Consider the following 14,928-nt stretch of genomic DNA (forward strand, 5'->3'; position numbering starts at 1 on the left):
GAAAGTTGGTATGCAAATGAAGCTCACACTAAGCCGAGAGAATGAGATAGAGAGATCCTAAGGTGCTGGATCCAACTGGGCCTGATGCCAGACAGCTCTGTACATCTCGGTGACATGAGCCAATGAGTCTTCCTTTCTTGGTCAACCCAGTCTGAGTTGGCGTTCTGCCCCTCGCAACCAAAAAGCAACTAATATAGCATGTGCTTTTGAAAAAGCTGAACTGTGCTCTCCTTTGGCTGACTCATGCAAGTATAGAGGGGAGTAATGGGAGATAAGGCCAGGAAATCAGGCTATAGACACATGGCAGAGGTCACTGAAGACTTTGAGATGGGCCACTCAGTCTCTGAGACCACTGGGGAACACAGGACTTCCTGAGGCCAGGTGATTCCAAGAGTTTCCGAACAAGCTAAACTTTGACCAACGCCCCGCCCCGACCCCCGCCCAGGGATCAGGTTAATGTCTTTGTAGCTGCTGATAAAGTAGAATTCTTGATCTGCAGTGGGATTCATCCTCCAGGCCCGCCTTTCACAGGAAAGAGTGGGTGAGTTCCGCATAACTGAGAATGTTTGGAAGCTGGGAGCTACTGGCATTTACCAACTGCTCCTATGTACCAGGAATGACGAGGGTGGGGAGGAACCCAGTGCAACTGACAAGAAGGTGGGGGATATCAACAAATGTAGATGGCTTTTTAATTAATTTATTTATTTTTGGCTGTGCTGAGTCTTCTCCCATTGCTGCACCCAGGGTTTCTCTAGTGGTGAGTGGGGGCTACTCTTTGTTGTGGTGCATGGTCTTTGCATTGCGATGGCTTCTCTTGTTGTGGAGCGCTGGAGCACTGGGACTAGGCACACGGGCTTTAGTAGTGGCAGCGCTCGGGCTCAGTAGTTATGGCTCAAGGGCCCTAGAGCATGAGCTCAGTATTTGTGGTGCACAGCCTTAGTCGCCTTGCAACATGTGGACTCTTCCCGGACCAGGGATCGAACCTGTGTCCCCTGCTTTGGCAGGTGGATTCCCATCTATTCTAATCTCTCTTAAATTGCCCAGGGTAGGAAATGGGCTGCCCAGAGTAGGTAGAAAGACATAACTGCCCTCTTTCTACCATACCTACTTCTATTAATGTGGCCTGACATTGTACTCACTTTGGTGTAGCACATTTTGCTTTGTATTAAAATGGATATTATATGTGCTGCTACCAGGTCATGTCTCCTCAGTCACCTCAAGTCTTCCAAACCCTCTCCCACCTTGGCAGAACTGCCTCCACCCTTCGATTTCTTTTTAAGACTACATGAAGCAAAAGTCTTCTGCTCTTGAAGAGGTGAGGTGATCAAGGAGGAGATAAGAAACCAGCTCTCTTTCTTTTTGATATTCAATAGCAGCAAAACCACCCCTCCCCCCACACAAAAAATGACAAAACAGACATTAGTATCTCTGTAATGAGCCACACATAGGCTTTGCCCTCCAAATTGTTATCTGTATAGTCCATACATTTGTTCCTGACAGGGTCTCTAGGAGTCCAATTCCACCCTCCCCCAGTCACTCCCAACCATACCCTCCATGCATTCCACTGTCTTACCTCTTTATTGAGGTTTCTGACCAAAAAAAAACTGTTGCCCAGGACGGTATCAAGGATAAAGCCACCATTGCTTCTGAGTTTCCTTCCAACCAAATACACAACACAAAATCATTGCTTAATTCCTCATATACATGATCTTGTTTGTTTGCTTACACATTACTGCATGTAGACATTGGTCCTGGTGCTTTACAAATATTAACTCATTTCATCCTGAAAACAACCTCTAATCACAATTGTTAGTTGCATTTTACAGAAGAAAAAATTGTGGCACATATGAATTAAGTGACCTTCCCAGAGTTATGAAATTAGGAAGTGACAGAACAGAGATTTGAACCCAGGTGGTTTGTACTCTTAAACCTGTGCCAAGGGTATGCATACTTCTTCTGTAAAGGGCCAGATAGTACTTTAGGTATTGAGTATCACATACAGTCCCTGTTCCAATGGCTCAGTTCTGTTGTCCTAGACAACACATAAATAAATGGGCGTGACTGTGTGCCAATAAAACTTTCTTTAGAGACACTGAAATTTGAATTTCATATCATGTTCAATGTCAGGAAATACTACTTTTTCTTTTGTCACCCCCCCCCGCCCCCCCCACCCCACCACCAGTTATTTAGAAACAATGGCAACCCACTCCAGTATTCTTGCCTGGATAATCCCATTGACAAAGGAGCCTGGAGGGCTATAGTTCATGGGGTCGCAAAGTGTAGGACACTGCTGAAATGACTGAGCACACACAAACACAAATTCTTAGCTTGCAGGGTCACACAAAAATACAGAGTGAGCCAGATCTGGTAGGCAGCCCATGATTGGCTGACTCCTGCTCTATGCTATACTATTGTTCAACCTGGTCCTTACACCTTACCTCTTTTCATCTTCATTTCCCAGACAAAGAAACCCAATTCATCAAGTTAATGATGACTTGCCCAAGGTTACACACTGAGTAGGTGGGGGGAGTCAGGATTTGCACCCAGGTTTGTCTTGATTCCAGAGGCTCTAGAGGCAGAAAGCAGGTAGAGGCCACTGGGTGGGCAAGAGGCAGGGCTGAGCTGGTGGCATCAGTGCTGCCTACCTTGGCCTGAAGCTGTCAGTCTCCAAGTCCTGGCAAATTCCCCTCCCTTCCTGTCTCTTCATCCCAATCCCCAGGAGCCTAGTACAGCAGCCTGGAGTTCCTCGGCCCTGATCTGACACTGAGGTCCTGTTTAACTAGGACTTGCAAGAGACTGAAAAGCTCTGTCTTTCAAGTCTGGAGCCAGAAAAGCCCAGAGACTGTTTTGACTTGGCCTGATCTTGCCTACTGCAACCATTAGGGCAGGACAGACCTGATTTAAGGGGACTATCACTCATGATAACACTTCAGCTCTGGCTGGGGTAAGACTGGGAAAAGGTCCAGAAGGAGTAGGGGAAGGGGAGAGATAGGGAGACAGAGGAACACCCAGAGAGAAATATGAATCAGAGGGAGATTCAAACACATGTACACCAACACACAGAAATATCCCTTAACAGCTGTTTTTCTGAACCAAAATCCTATTTCCTGTTTCCTTAGCTCTGCAGACACAGAAAAGCCAGTACTGCAGCAGAAAATCTCCCCGTATTACTTGTTGTTAATAATTATTTGTCTTTTCTAGGTTTCTGCAACGTTAACTTCTTTCAAACCAATGAACAGCCCCTGAAGTGGGCAATGTGGAAGGATGTGGAGTTCAGAAAGCTCCAGCAACTTGCTCAAGATCACACAGCAAGTTAATGGACAAGCTAGAGACGAGGATCAAGACTCCAAACTTCCAGTGCAATGTGAGTCTCCAACAAACCACCCACAGAAATTAAGGGGACATTGAATGTCAAGGATTCAGTAACTTCACTTCCCTTCAGTAAGCCCCTTAAGTCCCTCTTTGACAAGGAAATGATAGCAACATAGGTTTCCCAGGTGGCACTAGTGGTAAAGAACCTGCCTGCCAATGCAGGAGACATACGAGATGCAGGTTTGATTCCTGCGTTGGGAAGATCCCCTAGAGAAGGAAATGGCAACCCACTCCAGTATTCTTGCCTGGAGAATCCCATAGAGAGAGGAGCCTGGCAGGCTGTAGTCCATGGGGTTGCAAAGAGTTGGACATGACTGAAGCAAGTTAGCACGTATGTCTGAACTTGAGCAAGACAATGGACAAGCAGATGCATGCTATCCCCATGGTTATGTATGATGGAAAACTGTGAGACAGATTCAAGGAGAGCTGGATAGATTGTAGCCAGTATGAGATCAGTACCAGAAGGATCTTGGTGAATTGGGTTTTGTGTAGGAGGATGCTATGTCATGTGATTTTTATTACTAAAATTGAATGACTTGAGTTCCCATCTCATCTCTTCTGAGAATGACTCTCCCCAACATGGGGTCCTCCCTTCCAGGATAACTCTCAGAGCAGTTGCTGCTGCTGCTAAGTCACTTCAGTTGTGTCTGACTCTATGCGATCCCATAGTCGGCAGCCCACCAGGCTCCCCCGTCCCCGGGATTCTCCAGGCAAGAACACTGGAGTGGGTTGCCATTTCCTTCTCCAATGCATGAAAGTGAAAAGTGAAAGTGAAGTCACTCAGTCGTGTCCGACCCTCAGAGACCCCATGGACTGCAGCCCACCAGGCTCCTCCGTCCATGGGATTTTCCAGGCAAGAGTACTGGAGTGGGGTGCCATTGCCTTCTCAGAGCAGTTACTTAGTCCAAAGGGGCAGTTGTCATTGTCATCTCCTGAAGGAGAAAAACCTGGAAGCCTGACAGTTGTGTATCCTGCAGTTGCTGAATTCTGCCACATGGGGACACTGTTAAAAACAGGCAGCTGGGTTGCCTACAGTCAGTGCTCCTCTAACACATCTCCAGAGCCTGGAGACACACAGTCAACAATACCCAGCACCAGGTACAGCCCCTGCCCTCTAAGGAAACCACTTCATTGATGGAGGCAAATTCCATCTCACTGGTCCTGCAGGTGCTTGCCAGGGGGATTTGGGAAAAGGAAGAAACTTTTCTTGCACACACCCCATGACACATAGCCTGGACATCCAATGTTATGGTTCTTTATTTCCACCTACACTCAAACATGGTTGCTTTATTTTCCAGGTGTGTCAACAGTGTGCTGGGGTAGTGGGTTGAGACTGATATGCAGCATCAGTGATAAACTGGCCCTAGAAGCAGCAGCCCTGAAGCTCTTCCCCTCTCTAGCTCTCTAGCGGGTAACTCTTGGTTTGAGGCTGTATACCACCCATCCCCCTCCTCAGGGCACCCTAGTTTCATTAAGGAAAATTGTCCCTCCCTGACTATTTTGAGGGAGCAGTACTTCTTGAATCCTTCCTTCCGCAGCTGGCCTCCTCCAGTTGAAGTCAAAGAGATCAGGTCCCTCCTCTTTTTACCTGGATGAACTAGCGGGGAACATGTGGTCTCAAATGCTCTGTCCTCAGGACTTTCACTCTGGCAAGGACAGAGGAATGGTTTCTGGTCATTCTCTTTGTGGCAATAGCCATTGTGGATCACTGATAGCATCCTGACCTATGTCCCTATCAAGTGAATGACGGTTTTCCTACTTTCTTCTTCTTGACCCTCAGAGTTTCCTTAACTCCTGCTGACCCAAGTCTGCTCTTCTAGTCTTTTATCAATTATGTAAGCTCCCATTGGTCTTCCAAAAGAATCCCCTCCTCTCTCATTTCTGGTGCTTGCACGAAGAACCCTGTCTGATACAACCCCCAAGACTGGAAGAAATCTCCTCCTCTTTCACTTCTAAGACTCACCCGAATTCATTCCTGATTGAAGGTAGTTTGGGTCTCTCAGGGCCAGTCTCCACCTTACCTGATGTAAATCTTTATAGATAAAGCAAACAAACACAAAGGAACACGCTCCCCAAATGTTGTCAATGTTGGCACAAGTGGTGAGATTACTGGGGGTTTTATTTTCCTCTTTTTGCTCATATTTGTCCCCTAAAAAAAAATTTCCCTATTTCCATAAACTCCATTTTATTAAGAACAATAGAATTTACCTCTGTATTTGTTCAACTGCAATTAGAGAACCTGAGACACAGAAACGCTGTTTCTCATGCTGAAGGAGGGAGCCTCCGTCCTGTGTGGGTGTCCTTGAGAAGGAGACTTGTCAGTGCTTTGGCATCACACTGGTGGCTGTTATCACCCACTGGTTTGGGTGGATTTATTGACAGAGCCAAGACCTGATATCCTTTCGGCTTTGTTGTATGCATGACTCAGGACACGACCTCACCCCTCCTTGTGGCCCAGGGCTCCCCACAGAAACAAGGAGGAGAATGGCACTAAATGACCTCTAGGAGTTCTGCGGCTCCGTTCTGGGGGCTTTTGGAAGATCATTGCCTAATGGGAGCAGCAACCAGGATAGAACCTGGAGTCCCACCCAGTCTGTGGGTGGGAAGGCACTTTAGATATTCCATGTAGGCAGCACTTTTTTTTTTTTTGCTAAGTGACATGGCTTTCGGGATCTTAGTTCCCCAACCAGGGATCAAAACTAGGCCCTTGGCAGTGAAAGCACAGAGTCCTAACCACTGGACCACCAAATAATTCCCAGCACTTCTTGAACTGCACATGACAAAACCCACCTCAAACTGGCCTAAGCTAAAAAGAGAATTTATGTGTTGAAATGTAGTAGATTTACAATGTTATATTCGTTTCAGATACACAACATAGTGATTTGATATTTTTATATATTATACTCCACTGAAAGTTATTATAAAATATTGGTTATATTCCCTGTGATGTACCAAAAGGGAATTTATTGACCCAAATAACTGAAATATTTAGGTCTGAATTCAGGCTTGGCTGGATCCAGGAGATAAGAAGGTTATCATCAGGACTTGGTCTCTTCTGCTCTCCTTTGCCTGCTTCATCCTTGGGCAGGTTCTTCCCAAGGAGCCCCAGGCTTCCATCTTACCAGCTTAGCACTTCTTCCCAAGAGTTCCACCAAAAGTACCAGGGCTGACTCTCACTTGACTGTTAAGTGACATGCCCATTGCTGAACCAATCACTCGCTGGAGCCAGGATGCAGATTCTGTTTACTGGCCAGAATTGGTCATGTTCTTGCCTCTGAAGTTGGGAGGCCACTTCCATCTGTGGCCTAAGATATGAGGATGGGTAGTTCACTAAAGGCAAGTCACAAGCTCTTACCAGAGTGGAAAATGATGCTGGGAAGGAAAAAAACCCAAAGGTCCACTCAGGTTCATCTATATCAGTGGTTATCAAAGAGTGTTCCCCAGGGCCTCCCTGGTGGCTCAGTGGTAAAGAATCTACTTGCCAATGCAGAAGACATGGGTTCAGTCCCTGGTCTGATAAGATTAGACATGCTGTGGCGCAACTGAGCTTGTGCACCACAACTATTGAACATGTGCTCTAGAGCCCGAGAACCACAACGATTGAGCCCATGGGCCATGTCTACCGAAGCCCGTACACACATACACATACACGTATACACACTAGAGCCCGTGCTCTGTAACGAGAGCCACTGCAATGAGAAGCCCATGCTCTGCAACCAAGAGTAGCCCCTGCTCACCAGGACTAGAGAAAAGCCCTTGCAGCAGTGAAGACCGAGCACAGCCAAAAATAAACAAATAATTAAATAAAAAATAAAAAGCACTGTTCCCCAGATTGGTAGCATCCACATTACATGGAAACTTGTAAGAACTGCAAATTCACAGACTCCACTCCAGACCTACTGACTGGAGGGGGCCCAGCTCTATAGGTGACTCAGATGGATGTTAAAGTTGAGAAGCACTCATGTAGAACAGTAGCTCTCCAGCCTGACTTCAGTGAGAATCATCAGGGGAACTTTTAAGCCTCCTGGGTCCTACTCCCAATGTGATCAGGATAAGGGGTAAGTGAAGGAATGGGGTCCATCTCTGGTGCTTTTGTAATGCTCCCAAATGATTCTAACAGCAGTGAAGGTTGACAGAACCACTGAGATCAAAACCAAACCAAACCACTGTTCTCAGCTCCTTCTAATATATGCAGTGGAGATAAACAAGGATGTGGACAGTCCCTCTGCTGTGAATGTTGGTTTAATAAAGGAATGACTTGGGGGGTGTGGCAACTCAAGCCAACCCAGGTGAAATAACAAAGTGGGGGACACATGATCCACCCAACTGCATGCAGTCTGAACCAGGAATTCCTTATGCTATGATAAATTAATCTTTATATCCTCATAGCCGAATCACCCAAGAGAGGAGGCAGTTAGAGGGGAAAAATTAAAGGCACAGTTTAATGAGTGCTTACTGAATTAGGCTCATTTAAATTGCACTCATTTCACATGCTAGCAAAGTAATGCTCAAAATTCTCCAAGCCAGGCTTCAGCAGTATGTGAGCCGAGAACTTCCAGATGTTCAAACTGGATTTAGAAAAGGCAAAGGAACCAGAGATCAAATTGCCAACATCCGTTGGATCATAGAAAAAGCAAGAGAATTCCAGAAAAACATCTACTTCTGCTTTATCGACTATGCCAAAGCCTTTGACTGTGTGGATCACAACAAGCTGTGGAAAATTATTAAAGAGATGGGAATACCAGACCACCTTACTTGCCTCCTGAGAAACCTGTATGCAGGTCAAGAAGCAATAGTTAGAACTGGACATAGAACAATGGACTGGTTCCAAATTTGGAAAGGAGTACATCAAGGCTGTATATTGTCATCCTGCTTATTTAACTTATATGCAGAGTACATCATGCAAAATGCCGGGCTGAATGAAGCACAAGCTGGAATTAAGCTTTCTGGGAGAAATATCAATAACCTCAGATATGCAGATGACACCACCCTTATAGCAGAAAGTGAAGAGGAACTAAAGAGCTTCTTGATGAAGGTGAAAGAGGAGAATGAAAAAGCTGGCTTAAAACTCAACATTCAAAAAATTAAGATCATGGCATCCAGTCCCATCACTCCATGGCAAATAGATGGGGAAACAATGGAAACAGTGACAGACTTTATTTTGGGGGGCTCCAAAATCACTGCAGATGGTGACTGCAGCCATGAAATTAAAAGATGCTTGCTCTTTGGAAGAAAAGTTATGACCAACCTAAACAGTTTATTAAAAAGCAGAGACATTACTTTGCCAACAAAGATCTGTCTAGTCAAAGCTTTGGTTTTTCCAGAAGTCATGTAGGGATGTGAGAGTTGGATCATAAAGAAAGCTGAGCATCAAAGAAATGATGCTTTTGAGTTGCCGTGTTGGAGAAGACTCTTGAGAGTCCCTTGGACTGCAAGGAGATCAAACCAGTCAATCCTAAAGTCAGTCCTGAATATTCATTGGAAGGATTGATGCTGAAGCTGAAGCGCCAATACTTTGGCCACGTGATGCAAAGAGCCAACTCATTAGAAAAAGCTGGGAAAGATTGAAGGTAGGAGGAGAAGGGGATGACAGAGGATGAGATGGTTGGATGACATCACTGACACTATGGACATAGTTTGAGCAACCTCTGGGAGTTGGAGAAGGATAGGGAAGCCTGGCATGCTGCAATCCATGGGGTAACAGAGTCAGACATAACTGAGCAACGGAACAACAAAATCTGATGTAGTCCTGTAAGGTAGATAATAATAACTACAAATATAATCCTTGAAGTAGGTAGTATTAACTGTTAAAGAAGAAGACACTAAGGATCAAAGAGCAAAGTTACTAAACCTTGGTGGCTGTGCTGGGATTTAAATGTATAACTGTCTGGTTCAAAAAACAGGGCCCTTAATCCCCACTCTGTGCTGCTTTGAGAAAGGTCATGCTCTCCAATTAGGAGCAGAGGAGCTTTGGAAGGGGTTTAGATGTAAATTCTCTGACTCCACATGTTTTGAGGAAAGAGCACTGGCCTGGAATCAGAATCTCGGCTGCACTCACAGCTCTGTTCTTGACTAGTTATGTGACCTGCAGCAAATCACTTCTGTAGCTGGGGCCTTGGTCTCCTGATTTATACAAATAAGATAGCTTTAAATGACCCCTAAGGTTTTTTTCCATTCCATTTGAATGATGGTATCAGGAAGTTTCTAGCTAAAGAGTTTTCTTGTTCCTCAGGATCCTAGGACCTGTTTTGAAATACTCCCATGTTCCAGCCTGACCAGGTATTCAAGTTGTTCTGCTGTTCACTAAAAAATTGCACTCTAGACCAGGAGTCAAGGATTCCTGATTTCTTTAAGGCCTAGAAGACAGCTCAGCTCAGATAGAAGCTCTAAAATCTGCAATGAAATCTTGGAGAACTAAAACACTGTAAAATTTTGTATGGTCTCAGAACACATTTTTGTCAGATAGGACTGCAAAAGTCACAGTGCCTGACTCCAACATTTATCAGTAGGTGCTTCATTCACCTCTGGGCTGGCAGTATGGAAGATAGAGATGAATGGGCAGCACTCTGGTGCCCAAGAGGAGGAGAAGCACAGTTGGGATATGGCCCTGTAGTCAACCTCACATTGATGAGGGAAATGCAAATGAAAACTAGATGCAGCTCCAGTGAAAGGGGTAATATCCAGGGCTGGCATGGAAGTAGTGAAATGAACACTCTCATACACTATTGGTAGAATGTTAATTGGTAGAATTTTTCCAGAGGATAGTTTGTAACATTAAAAAAAATTCACATGTGCATACTTCTTCATCCAGCAATTCCACTTCAAAGACTGTCCTCAAGAAATGCTTACTCTCTGCACAAGGATATAAAACAAGAATGTGCATCGCTATGCTGTTTGTACTGATAAAAAGTTGGAAACAGCCTAGATAGCCATCAGGAGGGAATGACTGAGCTGGGCTCCAGTTTTTCTCTGGCATACTACCTAGTATTTAACAACCACAAAGAAGATCTACATGTATATATGGGGCGGGGGTGGGGTGGGAAGCCCAAGATATAGAAATACATTTTTAAAATCTCAGAACAATATACTTGGCTTAAAAAAATGTATGCAGTACAATAAGATACTGCTTCATATCCACTGGGATAGCTATAATAAAAAAGACAGATAATGGCAAATGTTGGCAATTCAGGCGCTGCTGGTGGGAATATAAAATGGTGCTCCCATGGATGGTAGCCTACCAGGCTCCTCTGTCCATGGAATTTTCCAGGTATGCGTCCTGGAGTGGGTTGCCATTTCCTTCTCCAGGGGATCTTCCTGACCCAGGGATCGAACCCGTGTCTCTAGCATCTCCTGCAGTGGCAGGTGTCTCTAGCACTCCCTGGAGTACTAGTGGTAAAAACTAGGAGGCCCAAATGGAAGCAAATATTCACAGAAAAATGTGTACACAAATGTTCATAGCAGCATTATTCATAATAGTCCCAAAGTGGAAACAATTGAAATACTCGAAAGCTGATGAATGGATAAATAAAATGTCGTATAGCCATACAATAGAATATTATTCTGCCATAAATAGCAATGAAATAGCAATAACATGCCAAAACATGGATTAACCTTGAAAACTTTGTGCTAAGTCACAAAAGATCAATGTTTTATGATTCCATATAAATAGTCCAAATAGGCAAATCCAGAGAGACAGAAAGTAGTTAAGTGGTTGCCTAGGACTTTGTAGGGGATAACAGCTAAAGAGTAAGGGATTTATTTGGGGGTAATGGCAGGGTTCTAAAATTGAATGCACTGCTGTGTGCACAGCTCTGTAAATATACTAAAAGCCATTTAATTGTACACTTAAAATGGATGAGTTGTATGATGTGTGGATTGTATCTCAGTAAAGCTCAAAATGCCCACACATACAAATAGATACAGATTTTCTCAATGAAGTTTTGTCTAAAATAGCAAAAGAAAATAACCTAAATATGCATCAATAAGTACATTACTGTACATGTACCACCATGGAATAAAATGTAATATTATTCCAAAGGCAAAAATGAAGTTCTGTATGAACTGACATGGCATGATCTTTAAGATGTATAATGGGACTTCTCTTTAGTGCAGTGGTAAAGAATCTGCCTGCCAGCGCAGGAGCCACAGGCTTGATCCCTGATACAGGAAGATCCCACATGCCACAACTGCTGAGCCTGTGCTCTAGAGCCTGTGCTTCACAAAAGGAGAAGCCACTGCGATGAGAAGCCTATGTCCTGTAACCAGAGAGTAGCCCCTGCTCCCAACTAGAGAAAAGCCCTCACAGCAACAGCTGTGATAAATAAATAAATAAAGTTGTTTTTAAAAAAATGATGTATCACCAAGTGAGAAAATCAATGTACGGAACAGTGTGTATAGCATGTCCCCTTATGGAAAAAAGAGGAGAAAGAATGTTTATGGGTACTTGTGTTTTTTTCTGTGAATAGACTCCAGTACTCTTGCCTGGCAAATCCCATGGACGGAGGAGCCTGGTGGGCTGCAGTCCACGGGGTCGCTAAAAGTCGGACACGACTGAGCGGCTTCACTTTCACTTTTCACTTTCATGCATTGGAGTAGGAAATGGCAACCCACTCCAGTGTTCTTGTATTATTTCTCCTGTTAAAACGATCCATCGGTGAACTTTTACCTAGTGACTGCTTCACCTGATCAGTGAAGTATTAATAAAAGATATGAAGTATTAAAAAGATATGAAATTCAAGTTTCAATGTTCACAAACAAAGCTTTATTGGCACACGCCATGCTCACGAATGAGTGTATTGTCTATGGTTGCTTTCTCAATACACTGGCAGAGTTGGGTAGTTGTGACAGAGACCATAAGCTCACCAAATCTAAAATATTTATCATCTGGTCCTTTCCAGACAAGATTTGTCAACTTCCGGCCTAGCTTATCTGGGAGGAGGCACTGGAAACCGATGACCTGGCTGGCTGCTCCGAAAGGGGATTGCTCATCCCTGGCTGAGGGATGGGGTTGGAGGGAAGCTTTTCATGGTAAACCCTTTTAAACCTTTTTTCCCCCCTAATATTTATTTCTTGGCTTTGCCAAAGCTTTTTTTCCTTCTAGCTGCGGCACTTGGGGTCTTTGAGCTTCGTTTTGGTGTGGGGGAGTTTAGTTGCAGCATGCAAACTCTTAGATGTGGCATGTGGAATCTAGTTCCCTGACCAGGGATTGAACCCAGGTCCCCTTCGTTGGGAGTGTGGAGTCTTAGCCACTGGACCACCAGGGACATTCCTGAACCTAATTTTTAGCAGTCACCAAAACAAAAAAACTAACTTCTGGCTTAGCTTATGCTTCTGCAAGTAAACATTATGATGTATATATGTAGAAAAATGTTTCAACAGATAGACATCAAATGTATAACTGAGGCTTCTTGGAGGGAGTGACTGGCTGGGGAGAGTGAAGACAAGTGGCTGAGGAAGGTGGAGTCAAGAGTCAAGCTAACTTGACTTGTCGTGTTAACTTGTGCAGTTAAAAGTAAAGAATGCACACTTTTTAGAACTGTGTGTTCCTAGAAGTTGTGGGCTACATCTAGGGACTCACTGCAGCAGTTGGTGCAGAATGTGGCCCACAATGGGTGCTAATGAATACAAGGGCCCAGGAGACGAGTGTCGGGAGAGAAACAGCGCACTAACAGGCCTGCATAGTTCATAAGGTAGTGGGTGGGGGTGGAGGATAGCCAGGGAAGGCGGGAGGGAGAAGAGCAAGAGTGTCTGAACAGGAGCACCATCCCTAATGCCCTCCCAGTCCAAGGCTGCCAGCAACCCGGGGGCTTTGGGCACTGTGGTTGAGAAGTCCTAGCTTTCTGGAGTGCTAGAGGCATTTTAGCATCTCCCCACTTCCCTCCCCCGATAAGATTCCCCATTTTTTGTCCTTTACAGACTCTCCTGAAGGACGCTTGCGGGATCTAGCTGGGGGCTTGTGCAAACCAGCTGTGCCTCATTCTCCCCAGCACTGCTTTCTCAGCAAGTGCCATCTGTGGTGTCATAGCTCTCTGGGGGGAGAGACTCTACCCACTGCTGGAATCCTCTGCCTGAGGACCAAGCTGTGGGGGCTGCAGCAGAACTGGACAGATGCTCAGGGGACCGAGTACCTTAGTTCCAGGGACATCTGGCCACAGGGGTGTCTCACACAGGGACAAAACAAGGTCACCTCTTGTCCTCATTTCTCTATGAAAGATGACATGAGTTGGAGCCACATAAAATAAAGCTGAAGCAGTCATTCCAGAAGAATTGCCTTTCATGTCCTGTTTGCTGTACTTCTGAACTGGACAAAACCACCAACATTCCAAATCAGCAGAAGAACCAGAATGTCCTGTTGAAACGATCCATCAGTGAACTTTTACCTGGTGACTGCTTCACCTGACCAGTGAAGTATTAATACAAATCTGGATTTACCTCATCTTTTATCAATGAACACTTCACCTGATGAATTACCTTGACTTGCATCAGTGAACTCTTCTTAAAAAACAGCTTACCTCATCTACCTCTCTTTTTCCCCATAAACATCCTGAGACCCTTTCCTATCATGAGGACACTAATTTTTTTTCTATCTAAATCTGTGTACCCTGAATTACAGTTCTTTGGCCCTAATTAAATACCTTGTCTCTGAACTAAATTCTCATGGTTTTGTTTTTAGGTTGACACCTTCTTCCAGAATCAAGGCCCCTGTTTTATTTAGGGAATCCTTTTTTATGTTCATGTATCAGTAGTTTGGGTTCCAGATTGAATGTATGCTTCATGCTTGGCCAATCAGAATACTCCATTTTCCTGCTCATGGTAATTGGTTCAGAGATGGGCATGTGACCCAGGTCAAGCTAATGAATGTCACCTTTGATTTTTGCTGGAGTTATGGCAGAAGAGGTGTTGTCTCTCTGCTGGGGCTGCATGCAGAGATACATTTGGAACTGCTGGTTGACTTTTAAGTCAAGATAAAGAGCAAGCCTAAGATGCTCATGAGCTCAGTCTTCTCTGACTCTTTGCGGCTCCATGGACTGTAGCCTGCCAGGCTCCTCTGTCCATAGGATTCTACAGGGAAGAATACTGGAGTGGGTTGCCATTTCCTATTCCAGGCGATCTTCCCAACCCAGAGATTGAACTCGTGTCTCTTGCGTCTCCTGCATTGGCGGGTGGATTCTTTACCACTGTGCTACCTGGGAAACCCTAAACAGCAAGGCTGCTTGACAACAAAGCTAACATAGAAGGAAGTAGAGCTGAGAACTGGAGACTGGTTGATGACTTTGTTTAAACTAGATTCAGCTACCCCAAGATTAAATGAGCTTAGGCTGGTTTGTAGTGGCAAGAATTGTGACTCCTACTCAGAGCTGGCAGAGCCAAGCCTCCTATCAGACTATCAGATTCTATGACTATTTTGTAGAGATTTCATTTCTACCCTGTTTGCTGTGCACTTGGGCCCCTGTCTTAGCCCTTTCCCAGCTGCCCAGAGGAGAACTGCCTGTCTGGACTGCTGGCTCTCACCCTCCTCTCAGAATCACATGTCTGATGCTGTGAGGCCCCTGCTTT

At 44.8% G+C, this 14,928-nt stretch overlaps 1 long non-coding RNA gene across 1 annotated transcript; it reads left to right on the top strand.

Moving 5' to 3' along the window:
- Nucleotides 1-554: 554 nt before the first annotated feature.
- On the top strand, nucleotides 555-14,001 carry LOC129635340 (uncharacterized). Its single transcript, XR_008706235.1, has 4 exons — nucleotides 555-657; nucleotides 3,202-3,364; nucleotides 12,270-12,399; nucleotides 13,288-14,001. It is a non-coding gene; the product is annotated as an uncharacterized LOC129635340 (long non-coding RNA).
- Nucleotides 14,002-14,928: the final 927 nt, after the last annotated feature.

Source organism: Bubalus kerabau, chromosome 1 (assembly GCF_029407905.1).
Source record: "Bubalus kerabau isolate K-KA32 ecotype Philippines breed swamp buffalo chromosome 1, PCC_UOA_SB_1v2, whole genome shotgun sequence".
In the NCBI taxonomy this organism is placed as follows: domain Eukaryota; kingdom Metazoa; phylum Chordata; class Mammalia; order Artiodactyla; family Bovidae; genus Bubalus; species Bubalus kerabau.